General features: G+C 36.1%; 1 protein-coding gene across 18 annotated transcripts in view; it reads right to left on the reverse strand.

Moving 5' to 3' along the window:
• The window catches only part of DLGAP1 (DLG associated protein 1), a 798,454-nt gene that overhangs the window by 545,579 nt on the left and 230,319 nt on the right, over positions 1-22,556 (reverse strand). The gene's annotated exons all lie outside the window — the stretch shown is intronic.

The raw sequence follows: 22,556 nt of genomic DNA on the forward strand, positions 1-22,556 counted from the left end.
ATACTTGTTCCATCTTCAATATCCTTACCTATCTAAGCTACGACTATCTCTTTCAAGGGCAACTTTAATAGCCTTCTAACTTTTCTCTCTGCTTTCATTCTCCTTCTTTCTGATCCATTCTCCACAGAGCAGCCATAGGATTTCACTTAAGTGCAATCTGATCATGCTTAAAATCTTGCAAGGCTCCAAGCACAAAGCTGAGTCTTTTCTCCCCACTTCTGTGGTTAACTGTCTCTCATTCTTCGGGACTCAGCTTAGATGGAACTTCTTTAGGGAGGCACATTATGAGCTACAGAGTAGATTAGGATACCTCCTGTATTCTAATAAATGATTCTGTATATTTCCCCCAGAGGACTTGTCCAACTGCAATGATGCAGTGATCTGTAAAATTACACATTGTTCATCTCTTCCATGGGTTCATAAAACCTGTAATTATCCCCCAAATCTAGCACAGGGCCCAGCTCATATATTCTCAATAAATAATTTTTATTTATTGGTGATATTTCTAAGTTATCACCAAGAAAAAAAAAGCAACGCAGAGGTTTATTGTAAAGAGAGATGACACAGGGAGAGGGATAATCAAATTTAGATAACGATTAACTAAATGGAGAAAGAAATTTCAACAATATATTTGTTTTGGGACATTTTTTTCCTGACCATATAAAAGCCTTTATTTATAAAATTTCCTATGTGTCAGGGAGGAGGATTCTATTTGTCAGAATCCATCTCCCATTATCCAGAGAAAAACATGAAGAAAAACTCGAAAACCTTGGTTTGAAATTCTGTTCTGTTCTAAAGTGGCTGATTAGTCAATTGACTGAGTATAAGAAAGCAGAGTGGCCCTTAAATATAACAATCATGGGTTGTACAAGTGCGACTTTCAAAGAAAGGAAATATTAGAAGCACGTTATGTGCTAACCACTGTTCTTCCCCCTAAATAGCCAGTTATTAGAATTGGTATTGGAATAAAATTGAGTAATTTCATCTTTAAAAAGCAAAAGCTATCATGAGGACATATTTATCCTGTAACCCAAACTAATTTGAACTTTGCTCTCTCCACTGTCTCCTTATTTAAGGCATCCTTTCAGAAGGACACAACTGGAACAAACTGTGTAAAGGTAGAATATGTTCCTCTTTCCCACTTCTGTGATTGTATAACAATGTTATGTGTCCTTGAGAGGGAGTAACACTGAAGCCAAGAGGAGGCTGCCAAGTGAAGATTTGGAGGAAGTGAATTCCAGGCAAAGGAATGAGAATGTGTTCCCTAAGGTGGAAAAATGGAACCGTTTGAGGCCAATGTGGCTGCTGCAGATTGAGAGATGTGTTGAAAGCCATGGGCAAATGCCAAAGCACGGGTTTTATAGGCTGGGGAGGAATTCAGGCTATGTTTTGGATAAAAATGTTGACAGACATGAATGAATTGAATGTAAGAAGAGAGGTAAAAATAGTAAACTATATCTCATTGAAGAAAGGCACTGATAATCCAAATTCCAAGAAATGACATTTTAATTAGTTTACCTTTGGAAGGTGATATAAAACTATGTAGTATTGTAGGTTTACATATCTCCCCTTATGGACATTCACTTTACATTTCTAATGTGTCGTTTGTGCAGGCTGCTGCCTGCACTGATGAGCCAGCCACTGAGTAGAACTAGAAAAGAGTGCTATCAAATATGTTATTATACTCATGTAAAATGTACTGGGGACTCAACTGTCTTCCTGCTCTCTCTTATGACAATATGGCATCTCTGGTGCATGCTACTGAGAAAAGGCTGAGCTGGATACAGGCCTGGCCTGGATTTCAGTACTGGAACACAAAGCTCTGGCTAAAATTCGTTTTTGATCTCATTTTTTATGTTTTCTTTATATTTTCCAAATTATGTATAAATTATTGAAACTAGGTCAAAAATAAAATCCTCAATTAAGTAAAGTTAATAATTCATCTTTGTAATTTATCTCATCCAAATGTAAAGGCTTAGCAAGGGTTTGCAGTCATATTAAAGTAGAGTCAACATTATGAGTCTGTGAAATTTCCCCAAAACAATAGCTTGGATAAAAAGGGTCAAACACTAGACTAACATCAATTTCAATCCTGGAATCTATGAAAAGATTACTTTAACAACAAACAAAATAAAACAACTTTATGGTTTTTGCTTTAAAAAGACATGATTATAGCAGTAATAATATCTTGTAGGATTTTATAAATGGATGTTTTGATATTTGGAGAAAAATATGACTTTTCTTAGTGTTTTATAACTATTCATTAAATAAATTAAATGATGAATAACCATCAGAAGAGAAATTAAGAGAAATAAAGCTAAAAGCCAGTGTTTTGCATATTATCTTCTACATTGGCTCCTTCATGTTTATTTTGAATATCTTTTCAAAGTTCACATTAAGTTAGTAACAGCTCCAACAATAAAAAGAATTTTTAATGACTCAGATCCAAAAACTCATATGTAAATGGAAATTTCACACAATAACATAGACGTAGAATATATCAATTTTCAGCAGCTGTTTTAAAGATTTTTCTTGGTCTCTGTTTTTCGGATGGAAACTAAAGCTGAAATTTTGAAATATCTCTTAATATTAGTAAAAACATAGTAATAATGGAATTAATATATTATATTATTCAGTCAGTATATTATTAAACAATTAGCTTTCCCACACATGAAAAACCTTACCAAATTGGAGTAGTAAATTCAAAGCCAAAACAATATTAAAATTAGAATACCAATAAAGGAAAACTTCCTATTAATAATATTTTACATGTATATGCATTTAAAACATGCCCTACTGTTTTAGTTAATATTTCCTAAATTTATAAATTATTTTTTAGCCAAATCTAGCAATGAAAAAACTCTATGGTTATTTTAAATTGTAACAAAATTCAGTTACATGCTAGTTTTGAAATTTTAGGATAACTTCTATTATTTAATAGAATTTATAGATGCATTTTACTTCAACTCTCAAAGATCATTTGAAGAAAAAAATTCAAAAAAATGCCATAAAAATCGAAACTGCCATCACTAATGATTACTTTTTGAGAGAGACAAGACTATAGTATAGAAATGTAAAAAGTTTTATCACAGGTAGTCTATGTGCACTTGAAGATTCTTAAATTAAGCAATTCTATCCAAGATTCATGAGACACTAAACATAAGAGACTATAAAACTCCTTTTACTTCATGAAAAACAATCCTGAGAAAAAACAAGACATCTGAGGAAACAATATGCATCTTTACAAATTCCTAAATCTACAGATAAGCATAAGAGGACACTTCAAAATGTGTTATGCTTGTTGTCCTCATTGTCTTTGTACTATTCGAAAAATGACAAGAGACAAAATTTGTGTGCTACCCATTAAAACATTTTTAAATTATCGTTCGAATATCAGATGGTATTGTTTTTTCATAAAAGACTGCTTTTTAAAGGATGACCTATTCTCTATAGCAGATGACTGGGTAGAATATGAGGGAGTTTTCAAACAGAAGACAAACCTTAGGTGTAAGAAAACCAGAACACAGGAAACCCACACTCTGCTGTGTCTTTGTTGGTATTAATGGTGGATGAGTTGGCTTTCAGGCCCTGCAGTGCTGGCAGGGTGGAGGAGCATTTCACAAGTACTGTTAGGGCAGCCCTGAGGGGCAGGGTGAACCAAAAATCAACGTGGGACCAGTGCCCTTCATTTAGTGCTTCCTTCACTATTCAAGCACTATGTACTGAATATTGCCGCCTGTCAAATGTCTAGTGAGGCATTGGGTCATCTTCGTGAAAAGGAACAGGCAGTGACTATTCTCATGAACATTACAGTAAAGGAGACAGATATCAAGGACTCCCACTGATATGTAAATTGTTACAAACTGGAAAAGAGCCATAGAGAAATGGTCTGAAAGAGAATAGAAGTAAATTCACCTCACCTGGATTCAGGCAAAGTTTCTATGGACAGTATGCTTAAGGAAGAAAATGAAAGTTCTTTGCTCCCAACTTAAAAAACAAAACAATTAACTTCCAGTTATAAATTAAATAAGTTATGAGATGTAATGCACAGCATAGGCAATATAGTTAATAGTATTGTAATAACTTTGGTGACAGATGGTAATTAGGGTTTTCATGGGAATCACTTTGTAATGTATATAAATATTGAATCACTATGCTATACACCTAAAACTCATAGAATATTGTATGTTAACTATTTGTCAATATTTTTTAAAAAAAACTACAAAACTCTGCCATGTGAATCTTATTTGCAAAATATTCACCTACAATTCATTGATCAAAACACAAGATTTCCTACATGAGCAGTGGCTACACAGCACTGTCAACACAACTATGAACGTGACATAACTTCTACTTCCAATATGTTTATCAACTATCTAGACAGAAAGACATATTATTGTGGACATGCTAAAATGTGTTGAATGTGATAGAGCAGCTACTAAAAGCCAAAGGCAGCACAAAGGAAGGCTATCCCACTGATGAAGCCGCTAAGCTTAGCAAGTGCATGAAATCAATGATCATTATTTTATTTTTAAACTAAATTTATTTCTGGTTTTGTGCTATGTGCCTGCATTTATTTCATTTTTCTCATCACTTCCATGTTTGTAATTGCACAATATTGTATATCATATTTCTGTAAAACACCTTAAAACCTTTCACAAAGAGAAGAGGCACAAATAGATATTAAAGGGAAATCAGGGATTAAAAAGAAAAAGTGGTAGCCCTTCCAGAAGAAGGGCTACCCAAACTGGGAGAACTATCCAAAGAAGGCGCAGAGACAGCAAATACAAAAGCTACGAGAAGTTGGCTATGTTGGTAAATTGGATTATAGGTTCTTGAGAGAAGGTAGGCATAAGTTTTGCAGAAACAGGTAGATTTCAAAACACAGGGGGCCTAGAATGGTAGAATTCTGGGAGTTTAGATGTGAATCTCTGGCAGTGCCAGAGCAATAATGATCAAGTCTGCATATGAGCAAGATAATTCTGGAAATAATGTGAAATGGCAGAACATCATCAAACTGATAGAATTTGCAATTAATTAACTGTGGGGCGGGGGGAGACAAGCAGAAGTGGATTTAAAGAAGTTCCCAATGTTTCTAGCCCAGATCACTGAGAAGATAGCGTTTACCTGAGATACAAAAGGAGTAGGGATGGGTGGGGGAGAATGATGAGTTCCACTTTAGACATGCAGAGTTCAAGCTGCCAGCAGATTATCTAGAACTGGAATTCCTCAGAAACAGTATGATGAAAAGATTTGGAAACCATTTACATTTAGGTGTCAGCTGAAACCCTTTGAATATTAGGGATTAAGTAGGAAGAACATATTGACTGAGAAGAGGAAGGAGCTGGCACTTATTTCCTAGACCCTTGTAGTTGCTGCAATATATGGGAAGCTGAAAAACCTTGCAGAGAAAGCTGCTGAAACCAGTTCTTAGGTTCCTAAAAGAAGGTCATGAGCTTTTTGAGAAATTCCCTACACCTGGAGAAGAAACCAGACCTCCTCCCCTCCTCCCCCGGCAAGAGTATCTCAAATAAGGGTTTATCGACCCAAGGTTCTGCCTCCACAAATGTCATGACAATGTATATTTCTTTTTCTTCTTTTAAGTACTGTAATGTGTCCACTAATAATTTGGAGATATCATTTAGAGAACATATTTGAATAATCTCTATTTAAATAATGCACCAGACAGATATCATCCCTTCTAATCCTTTAAACATACATTAAGATTGTCACTGATAATATTACAAAAATTCTCTAACTTCAAAAATGAAGTCTATCAAATTTAATAGAATGAAAATTGCTAGACTCTCAAGTTACCATATTGTAGTAAAGATTCCTATTTGGTAGCTTTTTAAAATTACATCTTGAACATGATCTAATTTGCCCGAGTTTAACGTGAATAGGATCAAGTTGTTTCTGGTATCTGAAAGGTCTTAAAAATCTCAAACTATAATACACCTTTCTCTCCAAACTCCTTATAGGTGTATATCTAGTGATTTGTTACCCACTAAAGTTTTTCAGTTATATACATAAAACCAATACAAAGATATATTCAACATTAGCCATTCTCACTTACTTGCATTAGAGTGGTATGCTAACACCATGGCTTATCACGGCTCAAACAACAGTATTTTAGTGGGAGGACAGACAGGTAACTAAGTGGTGGAGGGTCTGCAAGAGGTATGCTCTGTCTCAAGTGTGCATCATTCCAGAAGGAGGAGGTGCAGCTGGGAGCACACTTGTGTGGTACTCTAGATGAGAGGCCCTACTCTGCACCTATGTTGTCTGACACTGACAATTAATACTGATGGGGCATTTGTGAGTGTGAAAGAAAATAGTGAAAAAGCAGTCTGAGCCTGTGTGCAAGCTGCTCAGGGAAGCAGCACAGAAGCACTGAAAATCCTGCCCAGACCTTCTGCCCTTGGGGAGATCCGGCCTTCTGCCCACCCTGGAGGAAAGTGTCCTTGTCTCTTCTTGCTTGAATTCAGACATGTTTTCCTGATTAGGGTAAAGGAGGAGTGATTGTAAGCAAGTTAGCATCATTATGTTCATCAACTTTAACTGACATTTTAAAAATACTTTAACATCTATGAAATAAGGGTGTTTCTTATAATCCATGGCATGTCATTGTTTAACTATAAACATTTATTTTCTGGCTCAGTTGTACATACAGTGTATTTTACAACTGGTATCAGATTTGGTGAATTGAGATAATTATAAATAATCCCAGTCATGCGAACAGGAATGTGTCATTTGTGCTAATACTATCCGGCATGTCTGAACTGGGGGAAAATGACCTCCCATTTAACTATTGCCTTAAAATAATCATCACATATGCATGGAGAATCTCTGATTTCTGAGTTTGCCTTTACGAAGTAAGCCATTTTGGGACAACTATAGGAAAACAATCTTAACAGATTAGCTTTAGGGCTGTGGAAAAAAAATGGGGAGGTGATATATTTTGTTTAATTCTCAGAGATATTTCTTCCTTCTGAGAATGTCAGCATCCTCGATGTTATAAAGAGGATGTAAGGGTCTCATTGTGACTGAAAAACATTTCCCCAAGAGCTTTACAGGAGATTGAGTAGTTTAGTGATGGTTTGATTACCTAGATAAATAACTCCTTTCTTCAAGAGTTCCTATATTCCAGTTTATGTTTAATTGTCAACATTATAAAATCAGAGTCTAATCCCCCAAAACCAACTGCTAATATTATAGATGTGTTTTCTTCTAGCCTTTGTTCATTACTATATTTTACACAGTTATTGTATGCATATACAATTTTGTAATTTGTGTCTATTTAGTTACAATTAGATTGCATGTATTTTCTGAGTGGTATCCAGCCTTTGTTAACTCTCATCTTTAATGACTGCCTAATAGCTTATTAAATAAATGTACTGCATTTTACATGTGATTTTTCCCATTGTTTCCAAAATTTGTAAATATAAAGCTATACGATTCATGTATTTTGAAATATTTCTTTAGACAGAATTTAAGAAATCAGATTTAGCATATCAATGGATATACATTTTATTGTGGCTTTTGTAAAGCAAGTATATTAGTTATTTGCATGCTATGTGTAATAGTACAGATTCTATTTGCACTGCACTCTAGTTAGTGATGATAATTAACTTTATTTTTATTGTGAGATTTTTTTTTAATAGATGAGAAATTAAACCTAATTTGCTTTCTTTGATTAATTATTAAAGCTGAATAACTTTCTACATGGTTCCTGTTTTGTGAATTGACTGTCCTTGCCTATGTCCATTTATATATTCAGTTACCTTAGTTCCTTTCACTCAATTATTATAATCTTTTTGCATAATAAGTATATTATGCATCATTCTGTCTTTTTTATAAGGAGATTTTTGATACTCAGAAGTTGATGAACTATTATATTAAATATATCTACTTTTCGTGTATTTTTAAAAGCACAGTTTTTTTTTTCAGACCATTCAGAGAATTGATAAATATTAAACTGAGTGTACTTCAAATGTTATTGTAAAAAACCAACTTTTTAATTCTTAAGGATTTTGCTGCATTATATGAAATGAGGGTTTATATTGATTTCACTCTTTTTTTGTTAGCCAATTATTCTAATTCAGCATGTTGAAAAAATTTTCTATTTCTCATAGATTTATTATTCTAGTAATATACTAAATTTCTAGGTATGTTTGGGTCTATTTCTAGGCCAAATAATCCATCTGTCTATTCTCAGGATAACAACACATGACTTTAATTATCGTTGGACAAATGTCTTGCAATGCTCACTTGTGACCTCCTTACTCATTTGTTTTATTTCCTCCTCATTATTTAAAATAGAGATTTAGAAATATTTTGTTGTTTTGTAAAAAGATGTTTTAAAATTTTTATTAGGATTGCAATAAACCTGTCAAATTGTAGAAAATTGAAATATCTACAATATCTATCACTCTCATTTTAGAAATGTCTTTTATGATTTTCAATTTATTTACATAGGTCATATGTAATTTGTATTAAAGGGATTACTAGCTATTTTATTTAATATTGCCACTATCGAAATGTTTTCCTATTTATTTTCTGGAAAATGTTTACAAAAATTACAATTATTAAAAATCCTTTGCAATGCGGGTCAAGATGGTGAAGTAGGCAAATGCTTGCTTGCCTCTTCGACCACATCAAAATTACAACTAAACTACAGAATAGCTATCACATTAAGTCTAGCTGAACAGAAGTCCTACAACTGGGGACACATGAAAGAAACCATCTCGAGACATGAAACAAGCTGGTTCCACACCTGGATGTGGCAGCTGAGAAATACCTTGGCTGCGGAGGTCCCCTGGGAAGAGTGAGGGGTCCTAGGCCTACACCAGGCTCCACAGCCAAAAGTTCCAGTGACAGGAAGAAAAGTCCCCACAATCTTGGCTATGGAAACCAGTGGAGATGTGGTTGAGTGAGCCTGGGGTGGGGAATCACAGACATTTCTCTTAAGGGGCCCGTGTGTAGTCTTACTGAGTAATGGACTCACATTCTCTGAGCTCCAGTGCTGAGGCAGTGGCTCGAGGGGTGCCAGGGACATATGGGAGGAAATGAGTTGTCTGGCTTAGGGGCAAGGACTGGAGGGGTAGCTTTCTCCCAGGCAGAAGTGCTGGCAGAAGCCATTGTTCCTTTGTTGAGCCCTCCCCTACCTGGCTTGTGAATCCAGGCGGTCACCATATCTGAGTCTCCATCAATGTAGCTAATACTGGTTGCCTCACCCTGGTGATTCCTTGAGACCCTGTCCCTCCCAATGTGCAGCCCCACTCAAATCACTTCCAGTGGCTTTTCTATACAAATGGCCTATTTTGGCTCACACTGCACACTTTCCTAAAATCTCTCAAAGGTTCACAAAACCTAAACAGGCAGCATCTGGCCTCAGCATGCCACAACTATGTTGCTCAGCAGCCCCAAGCTCAGCACTAGCAACAGCCAGCCTTGGTTTGCAGCATGGCCTCTTGAGGCACTTCCAAGCCCAGAGTGGGTCGTGACCATCTGCAGATTGCTTGGTAGCTCATGCCAGGTGGCCCCAGGCAGGGCACAGGCTGCAGCTGAACTTGGCCTGTGGCAAGGCCCCTCCCTAGAGGCCTGGGCCTGCATGACCAATGGCTGGCTTTGGTCTGAGTCAAAGCACCACCCTGAATCACATCTGAAGACAACACACCCAAAGGGCAGACAGGACAGGCACCAGAGCCCTGCTAAAGTGTATCCTGCTCCATAAGGTCAGCCCCTGCACAATAGCTTCTCTGTGGTCACGGTGAGTTATCACAACCAATCATGCTGAAGGTAAATCCCTCTCATTTACATGCAAAAGGAACTAAGACTCAACTATGACAGTAAGGCACACAAGCCACACAAGGGACATACATGGAGCACCAAGCTCAGGCGACCAGGGAGACTGCGCCACTGGGCCCTACAGGACACCTACTACATAAGGCCACTCTACTAAGACTGGGAGGTATAACAGCTCTACCTATTACATAGAGACAAACACAGGGAGGCAGCCAAAATGAGAAGACAAAGGAACATGTTTCAAATGAAAGAACAGAACAAATCTCTAGAAAAATAATTAAACAAAATAAAAACAAGCAATCTACCAGATGCAGAGTTCAAAACACTGGTTATAAGGATGCTCAACGATTTCAGTGAGAACTTCAACAAGGAGATAGGAAACATAAAAATGGAGATAAAAAAAAACAAAACATAAAAAAGAACAGGTCAGAAATGAAGAGTATAATAACTGAAATGAAGAATACATTAGGAGGAATCAACAGTGGATTAGATAAAGCAGACATCGAATCAATGATTTAGAAGATAAAGTAACAGAAACACCCAGTCAGAACAGCAAAAAGAAAAAAAAGAATCCAAAAAAATGAGGATAGGTTAAGGGGCTTCTGAGACAACATCAAGTGTACCAACATTCACATCATAGGGGTACTTGAAGGAGAAGAAAGAGAGCAAGGATTTGAAAACCTGTTTGAAGAAATAATGGCGGAATATTTCCCTAATCTGGTGAAGGAAATAGACATACAAGCCCAGGAAGCGCTGAGAGTCTCAAAAAAAGATGAACCCAAATAGGCCCAACCAAGATAGATCAAAATTCAAATGCAAAAGGTTAAATACAAAGAGAATCTTAAAAGTAGCAAGAGAAAAGCATTTAGTTAACGATAAGGGAGCTCCCATAAGACTTTCAACTGATTCCTCAGTAGAAAACTATAGGGCATAAGGGATTGGCATTAATTATTCAAAGTGATGAAAAACAAGGACCTATAACCTCTACTCATTTAGCATTGAAGAACAGATAAAGAGCTTCCCAGTCAAGGAAAAGCGAAAGGAATTAATCACCACCAAACCAGTATAGGAAATGTCAAAGGGACTTCTTTAATAAGGATAAAAAAAGATAAAAAATATGAATAATAAAATGGCAATAACTACACATCGATCAACAATCACTTTAAATGTAAATGGGTTTAATGCTCTAACCAAAAGACATAGGATGGCTGAATGGATAAAAAAACAAAACCCTTACATATGCCGCCTATAAGAGACTCACTTCAGATTAAAAGACAAACACAGACTAAAAGTAACAGGATAAAAAAAGATATTTAATGAAAATGGAAACAAACAAACGAACAAAACTGGGGTAGCAATACTTAAACCAGACAAAATAGTCTTTAAAAGAAAGGCTATAACAAGAGACAAAGAAGGACCCAGTAATCCCACTTCTGGGTATTTATCTGAAGAAACCCAAAACATGACTTCAAGAGACATGTGCATCCATACATTTATTGCAGTGTTATTTACAATAGCCAAGATATGGAAGCAATCATTGTATTCATCAGTGGATAAATGGGTAAAGGAAAAGCAATACGTATATACAATGGAATATTACTCAAACCATAATAAAAGTGAAATCTTGCCATCTGTAACAACATGAGTAGATCTAGAGGGTATCGTGCTGAGTTGAATAAGTCAAGTAGAGAGACAAATGTTATACAGGTTCACCTATATATGGAATCTAGAGAACAGAATAAATGAACAAACAAAACAGAAACAAGCTCACTGATACAGAGATCATTTTGATGGTTGCTGGGTTGGGGAGATGGGTGAAGTGGGGAGAGGATTCAAAGGTTCAAATTGATAGTTACAAAATAGTCTAGGGGACATAGAGTATAGCATGGAGAATATAGTTAGTAGTATTGTATGGTGTCAGATGGGGACTGGATTTATCAGGGTGCTCACTTCATAAATTATATAAATGTCTTAGCACTGTGTTGTACACCTGAAACTAATATAATATTGTATATGAACTGTAATTGAAAAATAAAAAATGTTAAACTGCCAAAAAAACCCAAATTGCAATAAAAGAGAATTTGTTTAAATATAATTGCATTTGATGGGAAAGATGGCTGACAGAAATTTATAGACTAATTATCTTTTTCTGGCAATAGTCTATGATGTCATAGTACATCATATAAGTCATACGGTAATGTGCTGGGAAGCAGCTCTCACAATCACTTATAATTCTTGAATTGTATTATTTTATTTCATAGAAAATAGTTTTCCATAGCTATCATATTTCCATCGGTTACAAGTTTAAGTAAATTCGTGATAGATTACTGGTGGATTAGGGTGTGAATAAAAGTCAGGTAGAAAAAAAAAAAAAAAAAAAATTAAAGATTGCTTTTAAAATGTCTTTGCCGAAGAAGTCCACATCCTTTATTGAGTTAACTACCCCCACGAAGACCTCATCTCCTTTATTTCTCGGAGGAACTCATTATCTCAAATAGAAAATTCCTGAGAGCATAAAATTCTCCAGGTGTTTGTCTCTAGTTTCCATGAGGAAATATTAGGCTGAGGTGGTTGTACAAGGTAATAATTTAATTTAAGTATAAGAAGCAATTCTGAAGGGAATGACTCATCTAACTATGCCAAGAAGTTTGCTGGATTACAAAATTAATATTGACCAATTTTGATTGCTCATCTATGTATTTCAGTACTTCTGTGGACAGGAAAAAAATCATTGTATGCCATTTGTTTATAAATTAATGGAGATGATAATATTATTATTGTTTCTAGCTATCTTTTATCTCTACCAATATAATTAGTACTATTAATTAGTCCTTTAAATGAAAACGGTGTTTCCTTTGTGACCTTCTTGTCCTCTGGCAAAAGCTTTTGTTTGCTTATTTTGGCCTTTTTGTATGGTTCCAGTTCTTTCTTCATGGCAGCTCTCAGGTTGCCCTATAGTGATTCACCACTGACATAACCCTGACCTCACCCCTTGGGCACCACAGCCAGAAGAGCCTCAGGTCTCCTGCCCTCTGCTGCTGGTGGATGTGGGTGTACCACTATCCTAGTAGCTGACCCCACCCTCAGCACCAGTTCATTGACTCTTACCCTTCCCTCTCTTCCTTTGATGGAGGTAGCAGTTTTTTTTTTTTTGTCCCCTGACCCTTGTAGCTGATATTTTGGTTTCCATCTGAGTATATGGCTCAATAGTTGGCTTCTTCTCACAGCTCTTATTCTTCTCCCTCCCTCCCTCCCTACTTCCTTTCTTCTTTCCTCTTCTTCCCATTGGTCCAGGTGAAGGAGGCAAGGATTCTGATTATTTTGGGTCTAAACTTTGGATATCAAAGTTTCGCCCCTCGTTGTCTCATTCCTTCTAAATTTTAATAACATGTTACTGGCATAATGGAAATAGACCAACCCTACCTGTAGCTAAGACTCCAGCATTAAATTAGACAAGCTAGGGAAACATGGCTTTGCATTGGCTCAAAAGAGTGTTTTATAGTGTGTAAAAGAAAAACAAACCTTGATTCCAAATGCTATTTTCTATTATTTCATGCAAATTTATGGTATTTTGAGTACATTGTGTCTCAACTTTGCTATTATGAGTTGGCTTGGAAATCTAATTTGTCAATTTTTTTCCTATGGAAATTATGTTCTGTGTTCCAAACATGCAATTTACAAGTCAGCTTTCAGTCACAGCCTGCAACTAAGGTAAAGACAGAAAATCATAATGGCAGACATTTTAGGTCTTATATTCTCTTTGATTGTTCTATCAAGAATAGAGCAATTTTGATGTTAAAATTTAATTATGTAAAATTTTCTCTATGTAGGTGAACTTTCACTGATAATTATGAAAAATATTTTATAGGTAAAGATCATCAGGGTTTGGTTAAAGTCTAAGTATTTGGACTGAAATGGATACTTGCTATTATCACTTAAAAATGTAGCATGTTCATTTCTTCAAAAAATATTTATGACTTCTGGTCATAAAAAACTTGAGGCATTTTTGAGGCATAGTTCACAATCTGAGGCATCTATTCTTCCTTACAGATACCAATGCTTTTTTTTAAATTGAGAAAAAATAAGAAAGTTTAAAAGATAGAGCAAGGATTCAGACCGAGATAAATATATCCCTGGGCAGAAACAGTAAGAAAAATCTGGAATTTGGGTCCAAAAAACAGGCAATGGTAAAAGGCAGTTTGCTTTTTGGAGTTACAAGAACAAAAGTGGTCTGCATGAAACCGGGGTTGGACCCACAGTCAGGTTCTGTGTTTGTTGGCCTTTCTCACGGCTGAAGAAGGTACTCCCAAGTGCTCCCAGAAGCCATGAACTACATGGAGCCACACAAATAGAAGCCATGCTTCAGGTGGACTTGGCAACTATCCTCAGTAGGTAACTCCTTTGAGGCCTTTAGGATTCAGGTTAAATGTTTTCTCCTCCATCGTCAGCATCCTTGTCTCCTTTCCTTCTATAATTTCATAGATTTCCTTCCATGTGAGTCCTTCCTCTGCTTCAGGGGTAATCTACCACCTGCACTTTGACCCCACTCACTCTGGCCTTTTGTGAAACCTCATTCAAGAATCTTGTTCTTCTATATCTTCAACTTCTTGGTTTTTACTGTCTCTTTTTCATGAACTTTTAAGCATACTTAATTGATCCCATTCTAAAGAATTTTATCTTACCTCTGTGTCTCACTCTATTATTAATCAGTTGCACTGTGTGTCTTCTGTGAATCTTTTTGTAAACCAGCAAATATATAGGCATGCCTTCCTGAGAAATTAGCAGGAAAGTGATGGAGACGAATGACCATGACAATAACCTTGGAGTTGGAGTGTACTTCTGTTTTCTTTGTAAAGTAGGAGGTTTACTCAATAGCTTAGAAGAAAGAGGATGATGGGTTAGAGAATTTTGGAGGGGGAGTGAGAACATGGCATGAACAAGTAAGAATTAGAATACTGAAGACTTCAACTATCGTGCGAAAATGACTTATCTGACGGTAGGTAAATGCTGATGTGGACTCTCTTCAAGTTAGTGGATATTAGAGGCTGGAAGCTCCAGTTTTTTTCTGACCTGAGGAGTACCTCAGGTATGTGAGTATCACTAGTCCTCAGACCTTGAAATTAGGGTGACATTTGGGAATAGCTCCCACTTTTAAGCTGGTTTATATCCTTTGCACTGCTTATTTGCAGATTTAGTGGGGGGAAAAAAGCCTTAAACCTAGTCTAAGCCATCATTTTTGCCAATTTAAGCCTTGATTCTCCTTTCTTGTTTAACCTACTTTAAACACCCTAACAGTCATGTGAAAGTTTAGAATGCTTGTTTTAGTAATTGTGAAAGTACGTTCATTATAAAGGAAAAATGATGAGAAATTACTTTGACACCTGTTGACCCAAACCTCCTAAGTCCCAGGCTCCTACAACACAAGAGGTCAAAAATAAATAAATAAATACATAAATAAATAAATAAATAAATAGATAGATAGATAGATAGATAGATAGATAGATAGATAGATAAATAAAATAAAATAAACTATCTTCGCTCCCTAGCGCACTATAATTCCTGTAGTGTTATTCAGTTAAGACATCACCATCCTCCCAGTTATCTATGATAGAAACTTAGCATAGTCCTGTTGGTTCCACTCCTTCAAGTCTTCTGAAATAGGCAGCTTCGTCCACTTCCCCATAGCTACAGTTTTATTTCAGTCACTACACAGTTTTCTTTTTACTGGCCCTCTGCCTCCAGTCCCACTGCCTTTAAGCTAATCCTTCATATTATATAATTTACCTTTTTAAATCAAGCACAATTTTAATTGTATCAATTTCTTACTTTATAATTAGCAATTTTATGTAGTGTCATCTTATTTAAGGCAGCACTGTCCAACAGTACTTTTAATGATAAAGAAATATTCTCTATCTGTGCTGTCCAGTATGGTAGCTGCTAGCCACAGGTGGCTATTGAGCACTAGAAATGTGGCTAGTGCAACTGAGGAACTGAATTTTTGGTTTCATTTAGTGGCTATCATATTGGGCAGTGGTAATCTAAAAGATAAAATCCCAAATCTTTGGCATGGTATATAAGATCCTTCAGAGACCAACCACAGCTTTCCCCTCTCCTTTCTCCTCGGTCATTTTCTGGGTATCTATACTGTAGACTCACACAGCTAGCTACTTAGCATCTCCTCAGAACTCCCAAAGGACTTCATGTTCTGGCTTGTTGTATATGTTGGTATGTGTGTGTTTTTCTCTGGTACATTATTTCTCTTTTTAACCTCCTGTGAACACAGATAAATCTTATAAAGCTATGCTCAAAAGTGACTTCTGAAGTCTCCTTTCACTTCCTCAGGCATAAGTCAACTTCCTTTGCAAGACTCCCATAACAACTTGCATATTCTATAACAAAGCATTTAACATACTGACTGGCAATTAGTTTTCTTTTCTATTGTCCTAAATCTCCTTTTTCCCCTTAAGCAGTATATGATGAATAACTAATATGTTGGGATGGGAGAGAGTCAAGCTAAATTTTAAATGAATCATAAAAGAGAACAATGAAAAAGCAGTAAGAGGATCACCACAGTTACCACACTGCATACTTTAATGCATCTAAGTCTTTTGAGGAAACTTAAGGCAAGGAATCTGACCTCAGAACAGCTAACATTTTCCTTTACAATTCTAAACTGTATTCTTTTAGCTCTTACTTTGTCTATGTTTCAAATGTGATTCTGCTTGATGTTCAAATCTCTAAAAGCTATTTATGGGATAGACTTTCCATTGAGCACCGCATATATATTTCAAAACTTAAGTAAGAGTAAAATACTTTGGATTTTCCACTGTAAATTGAGGGGGGTGGAAGAAGGATATTTTTACAGTGATGTACTACAGTAAAAAAGAAATTCTGTCAGTTAAAATAGCTAGATACAGCAAGCTTTGTAAATATTTTATAATCATTGTAAAAAATCAAAGAGAATCAATGATATTTTTAAAAGTCCCCAGGAAAATGACTTCCTGCTCATTTTATTATCTTGGCTACATTTCCACCTTTTGAGCTCAGTGAAGGGTAAAGAGAATAACATCCTTTTTGTCCTGATTTTATGCAAAACAAAGCAATCTGCTATGTTTTTGAGGATGCTATTATTGTCTTGTTTAAAAAATGGTTTTGAAGAGTCTGATCCTTAGTACCTATCAAACAATTCTAGTTTCATTGATACTATCATGTACAGGCAGTTGAAAAAATTGTAACTATTAGGCAGAGTTGAATATTACAGAAAATGAATACATAATTACTGGGTTTCTGTTACTTCCTATTTTTACAGTTTTATAGTCAACCAGACTTAATATTATGGACTATAAATTATTTGATAGTCAAATCTAAAAATGGTGATAATCTTAAGCCTCTAGTTTTTGTAGGAATAGTATCAAGAAAGAATTTTAAGAAAGAGCTTAAACCAGCTACCTCCTTTTTTTATGCCTTTCTGAGCTCTTCGGATTGAGTGGGGAAACTCTCCTTCATGCTCCAAAGCACCCTGTGTAGACATACATTTATCACTGAACTTATTGGGTTATGTTGTAATTAGATGTGTGAATTTCTGCATCCCTACTAGTGTGAATTTCTGCATCCCTACTAGGCTGAACTTCTTAAAGCTAGGTACCATGTACTATTAGTTGTCATCATATTCTCCGGAGCCCAGAACTTTGTCTTAAAATGAGGTACCTGCTCAGTAAATGCGTTTAGGTGAGAAAAGAGGACAAGAGGAAAAAGGAGGTTATTTTACAAGCAAAATGAATGATGAGTATATTCTCATCAAATTTTGTGAAACCTAAAAGACTAAAAGCTCCTAAGTTTTAGTTGACCTAAAAACTTTAAAGTGTGTCAAAGTAGAAGTCCAAATAAAAACTCATGGCAAAACAAACTTATATTTTCAAAATTTAAATGATAACTGCTTTTGTATTAAAGATCTGAAAAATGGAGCTACATTCTACCTATTCCTAAAGTAACAACAAATTTGGGCCCCTTGAAAAAATATTTAATGACAATATCAAGAACACATTCTTACAACTGGGTAGTATTTTATACTATATTTATGCTTGAAAATAATATCTTTTTGTGAGTTTCATATTTTAATGGAGTGATATAAAGACCAGTTCAGAGAGAAAATCTGCCCATGTTCATTAGTACCTCCTAGGATGTAACATGATTAAAATTAGTGTTTCTATCCAATTATATTTTTAGCATACGATGTTTATATTAGAATAATAGTTGTCATGTGAAGTCAGAGAACAAATGTGGCTCTTCCCTGTTTGTGTCGCTATGTCCTTGCTTTGTTTTATTAATATATGAATACCGCATTCCATGGCCTCCTATTAGAAAGTAATAATGTAATTCAATTATGTTCTCATCTGTTCAGAATCTGACCCAGCATGGCAGACATATCCACGTTATCTTGATCCACCTCTGACAATGATAGTTATGTATACTAGAAAATTGTGGTCTGGTTTGGTGAATTTATATTTTGGGTTTTGGAATAAAATCACCATTAATCATTTAATTGTTAATTTTAGAAATTAAAAGACATTTTTAAAAAGGCTGTGCCTAATTTTGCATCTTGGCCACCCTGTAGCCAACTTTCTTAAGAAAACTAACCTTTTGCCTTTCTTGTGTAACCCTTGTGCATTCAGGGACCTTGGGCCTGTCCCCTGACCAGTGACTACCCACTCTTCACTGCGTTCTGCTCTTCCTTATATCATATCTTCCCCCATTCCCCTAGTACTGTTCCAAAAATTTTCTCTTTTGTCATACATCTCAAAGCCTAGTCATATTAAAATCTAACTTGATTTTGTAAGTTCTGTTCTAAAACATCTTAGCCCGTTTGGTTCAACAAGCTAAAGAATGGAATGAAACTCTTCTTGTTAGAAGTGATAAAATCTTATTGCAAAATCACTCCTATCTTTCTTCTGCCAAACCTAAGTAAATACCTAAAATGCCATGAATTGTGTTGTTATGCGTCCTGAATGCAATATTGATTGGGAAAAAATGTAAAAACAAATGAATATTTGCTAACATTACTGTGATGTTGCATTTTGAATTTTCATTATTATGTACAAAATTTGCACTTTTTTCTTTTAATATTTTAGAAATATTTTCTAATTTTTTTGTCTTGCCATAAGGTATGGGTGTTATCAGTATTGGTTTTAACTAGATTTTATTTTTTCACTAGGTATGGTCTATCTTTCTAATCAAATTGTACTCAAAGTATAATAGAAAAATTGAGCAGAGCAGATTCTCATTACGAAGTCATAATGATAATAATGAAGGGACCATAGTCATCTGTCTAGGACCTTTGCGATTCCTACATTTTCTACCTCACTAGTACTTTAAATAAATCCTTTATCAGATAAATAGAAATGCAGTTAACAAAATGGTAACACCATTGTAGGCATTGTGACCAATCACTTGCCTTACATGTGGAAGCTTAAAAATAAGAATTGACCTAGTTTCAACATATACTAAAATCAGTCAGTTATAACTTACCCATGAACTACAGGAGGCATTTGTCTTAAATGAAAAATGCAGTAATGGTCCTTAGTATCACCATAATTATTTAATATTGCTTTGAAAGTTCTGGCTAATATAATAAGAAAAATAGATGTATGAATATTAGAAACAAATAGTGATTCTTATTCTTCATAAGTGATATTCTTATATACCTTATAGATCAAAAGGAATCAACTGAAAAACTACAATTAACATGCTAACTTGACAAGATAACAGATATTTATTTTTAAATTTTTGATTTTTTTTTCAATTATAGTTGACATATAATATTATATTAGTTTCAGGTGTACAACATAGTGGTTAGACATTTATTTATATAACTTATGACCACTGATCATCCCCATAAAACCAGTACCCATTTGACACCATATATAGTTTTTACAATACTACTAACTATATTCCCCCATGCTATACTCAACAACTCTATTACTATTTTGTAAGTACCAATTTGAACTTCTTAATCCCCTCATCCTTCACCCATCCCCCTACTCCCCCAATTGACAACCATCAAAATGTTCTCTGTATCTATGAGCTTGTTTCTGTTGTTTGTTTGTTTATCCTGCTCTCTAGATTCTACATATGACATTTGTCGTTCTCTGAGTTATTCCACTCAGCACAATACCCTCTAGGTCCATCTATGTTGTTGCAGATGGCAAGATTTCATTCTTTTCTATGGTTGAGTAATATTCCATTGCAAGTGATCTGCAGATGGCTGCCATGTGTGTTGGGGTTGGAGGTGCCTGGGAGAGGATAAGCTGTCAATTGAGGCTGGCTGCTGCTAATGCCAGGCTTGTGGCTGCTTAGCAAGAGGTATGGGGCACTCCAAGGCCATATTCTGCTTGTTTGGGGTTTTTGAGTCCTTACAAATTTTAGGAAAGTCTGCAGCATGAGCCAAGGCAGGCTATTTGTATGGAAAAGCCACTAGAAGCAGCTTGGGTGGGCCAGCAGGTTCAGTTGGGCAGGGTCTCAGGGAATGACCAGAGCAGAGCAAAGAGTGTTAGTAAGGTTGATATCGAATCAGATATGATGCCCACCTGCATCTATACCCTGAGAAAGGAGTGGGTTCAACAAAGAACATGGATTCTACCTGTACTTTCGCCTGAGAGAAAGCACTCCCTCCAGCCCTTGCCCTGAAACCAGACAATTGTTACTCCTTGTATGTCCCTGGCACCTTTCAAGCTGCTGCCCCAATTCTGGAGCTCAGAGCAAGTGAGTCTGTCAGTGAGTAAGTCTGTGTGTGGGGCCTTTAAGAGGATCATCTCATACTCCAGCCACACTCTGTCTCACTCAGCCACAATCTCCACTGGTTTTCACAGCCAGAAGTTGGGCAACTTCTTTTCCCAACACTGGAACCCTGTGCTGTGAAGCCTGGAGTGGAGCTAGAACCACTTGCTCCCCAGTAGAGACCTTCACAGCCAAGTTATCCTTTGCAATTTTTAACTGCTATACATGAGTGTGGGACCAGCCCATTCTGTGTCTCTGCCCCTCCTATCAGTCTCAAGGTGGTTTCTCCTGTATATCTTTAGTTATGGGACTTCTGGTCAGCTAGATTTCAGGCGATTCTCAATGACCGTTGTTCTGTAGTTTAATTGTAATTTCGATGTGGTCATGAGAGGAGGCGAACACAGCATTTTCCTGCTTTGCCACCTTGACTGGAACTTTCCTTTGTTGCAATTTAATCTTTTTTATTGTAACTTTTGTGAAAATGAACAGATTATTTAAAAAACTTTTATCACATGTATTCCTAAAATTTGATGTCGAATGTATATAACTTCTTTGAACCTCATTTCCCAGACCGTCTCTCTCTCTCTCTCTCTCTCTCTCTCTCGATTTAATTCAATCATGCTTAGGAAATACCTGCTGTATACACTGCATGATTTTATATTTATTGAGATTTGTTTTATGGCTTAGCACATGGCCTCCTTTGTTTAATGTTATGTATACTTTTGAAAAGAACATATATTCTTCTGTTAGTGGTGAAGTGTTTCATAAATGTAAATAAGGTCCAGTTAGCTGTTAGTGTTGTTTAAGTATTTTTCTACTGCTTTTTTGTCTACTTTCATCAATTTTGAGAGAACAGTGTTGAAATCTTGAAATCATTGTAGATTCATCTAATTTTCCTCCTAGTACTGTCAGGTATTGCTTCCTTTATTTTCAAGCCTGAAGTATAATGAGTTTGTTGTTTCCAGCTGCATATATCCTCTCAGCATGATATCATCAACATAGTGAGGCACCATGAAGTCCATAATGGCTGTTGCTCCATGGATCAGGGAACCAACATGAAGATTGTTCCAGTTATTGAGTACACATGATCCATATATCCAGAATTGGGGAAAGTGACTACAGATTGGATTTTCAGACTCTGTCAGTCCCCGTAAGATAAAAGTTCTGGAGGCTAGGGAGTCCAAGATCAAGAAACAAGCATTGTTTCTGATAAAGGCTGTCTTTCTGGTTCAGAGATGGAGCCTTCTCATTGTTGTCCTTATATGGTAGAAAAGCAAGACATAGTCCCTGCCCTCTTGGAAGATAAAACATAGCAGAACAGACAGGAGAACAAAAAAATTGCCATATATTTTGAGATATGCTACAATAGGATAAATTAATGTTGCTACGGTATCATTTAGAGGACCAAGGAAAGTTCTGTAAGAAGTGACTTCTAAGTAGACATCTAAGGCACAAGGAGCCTAGAGATAGTCAAGTAAAGAAGGGCAAACAGTTGGGAGAAAACCTTTCAGACAGTACTGGTATATTTGGGTTACTGAGAGGGGTTTATTCCTGGGAAAGAGAGTTATATGAGGATCAGGAAAGCATTGAGGGCAGTTATCACCAACCCAGCAACGATTGTCTCCATCTGGTAGCCAACAGAGCCCTAATCCCATTCACATATTCACCCCTCACTCTTGTGGCTCAGGAGATGCTTCCAGCCCCAGACCAGGAGGTACATCCTGATTAAGCCATGCCAATCATGCTAACTCTTTCAATTTTCTCATTCTTAGATGATGAGCATGAGAGTAGGTTGCTAGGGTTTCCCAGAAACATTTTACCTTGTTAAGAAAATCATAAGAGGAACTGAAGTCTCTCTTCTATCTGGACATTATCAAGTTGGAATTTGACACTGGGAGCTATCAGTGTAGCCACTTTGCTACCAAATTGAGAATGAAACATTACAGTGAGTAGAGTTGAGCCAAGATCATGACAAA

This window comes from Pteropus alecto, unplaced genomic scaffold (genome assembly GCF_000325575.1).
Source record: "Pteropus alecto unplaced genomic scaffold, ASM32557v1 scaffold146, whole genome shotgun sequence".
Taxonomy (NCBI): Eukaryota; Metazoa; Chordata; class Mammalia; order Chiroptera; family Pteropodidae; genus Pteropus; species Pteropus alecto.